This window comes from Petaurus breviceps, unplaced genomic scaffold (assembly GCF_028583685.1).
Source record: "Petaurus breviceps papuanus isolate PSGF00001 unplaced genomic scaffold, PetGlider_PUasm1.0 178, whole genome shotgun sequence".
Classification (NCBI taxonomy): Eukaryota; Metazoa; Chordata; class Mammalia; order Diprotodontia; family Petauridae; genus Petaurus; species Petaurus breviceps.
Window position 1 is genome coordinate 239969 of NW_027185777.1, and position 1614 is coordinate 241582.

The window sequence follows — 1614 nt, forward strand, 5'->3', positions numbered from 1 at the left end:
AGAGAGAGAGAGACAGAGACAGAGAGAGAGAGACAGAGAGAGAGATGTAGGTGTGTGGCTAAATAGACATCATATATATATATATATATATATTTATATTATGGTATCAATATGTTATGTATATTCTTCCCATTATGTACATCCATGTTATCTTCCCAAGAAGAATGTAAGCACCTTGAAGGCAGACACTTTCACTTTTGTTTCTGTATCTCCTGTTACATAATGAGGACTTAACAAATGTTTGTTGATTGATTGATTGTGTGCATTTGTGTTTACTTTGTCTCCACAGGGTCAGTTTGCAGGGCTTCTTAAACTTTCTCCACTCCTGACCTCTTTTTTTTTCTTAGTAAATGCCTTTATTTTTTTCCAATTTATTTATTTTTAGTTTTCAACATTCATTTCCACAAGGTTTTGAGATACAAATTTTTCTCCCTGTCATTCCCGTACCTCTGACCCCCAAATAGTGATCCTACTGAATACCCCTTCCCCTAATCTGCTCTCTCTTATATTCTCCCCCATCCCCCCCCCAATTCTCTAGTAGGGCAAGATGGATTTCTATACCCCAGAGCCTGTATATCTTATTTCCCAGTTGCATGTAAAAAAAAAAAAAACCAAACAATTTTTTTTTTTAACATTTGTTTTTAAAACTTTGAGTTCCAGATTCTTTCCCTTCTTCTCTCCTCACCCACCCCCACTGGGAAGATAAGCAATTCAATATAGGTTGTACATGTGTAGTTACACAAAACATTTCCATAGTAGTTATATGTGGAAGACTAACTATATTTCTTTCCATCCTATCCCGACCCCCCCCATTCTATTTTCTCCTTTGACCTTATCCCTTTTCATTAATGTTTGCTCCTAACTCCCTTTCCCCCCCCCCAATCTGCCCTCCCTTCTATCCTCCCCCCTTTGATTCCCTTCCCCTCTATTTTCCTTTAGGGTAAGATACCCAATTGAGTGTGTATGTTATTCTCTCCTTAGGCCAAATTCAATGAGAGTAAGGTTGTCCCATTCCCTTTCACTTCCTGCTCTTCCCCTCCATTATAACAGTGTTCTCTTGCCTCTTTTATACAAGATAATTTACCCTAATCTATCTCTCCCTTTCTCCTCCCAATAAATTCCTCTCACCTCTTAATTTTATTTTTTAGATATCATCCCTCCATATTAAACTCATCCTGTGCCCTCTGTCTATGTGTACATGTACATACATATGCACACACTCACATATTTATTTATACACACATACATGCTCCTATACATACATATGTATGTATGTATACATATAGATATACATATATATATTTCCTTCAACTATCCTCATTCTGAGAAAAGTCTCATGAGTTACAATTATTGTTTTTCCATGTAGGAACGTAAATAGTTTGACTTTAATAAGTTCCTTATGATTTTTTTTCCTGTTTACCTTCTCATGCTTCTCTTGCTTCTTATATTTGAAAGTCAAATTTTCTGTTCAGCTCAGGTTTTTTCATCAAGAATGCTTGAAAATCCTCTATTTCATTGAATTATCATATTTTCCCCTCAAGCATTCTACTCAGTTTTGCTGGGTAGGCAATTCTTGGTTTTAATCTTAGCTCCTTTGACCTCCAGAATATCATA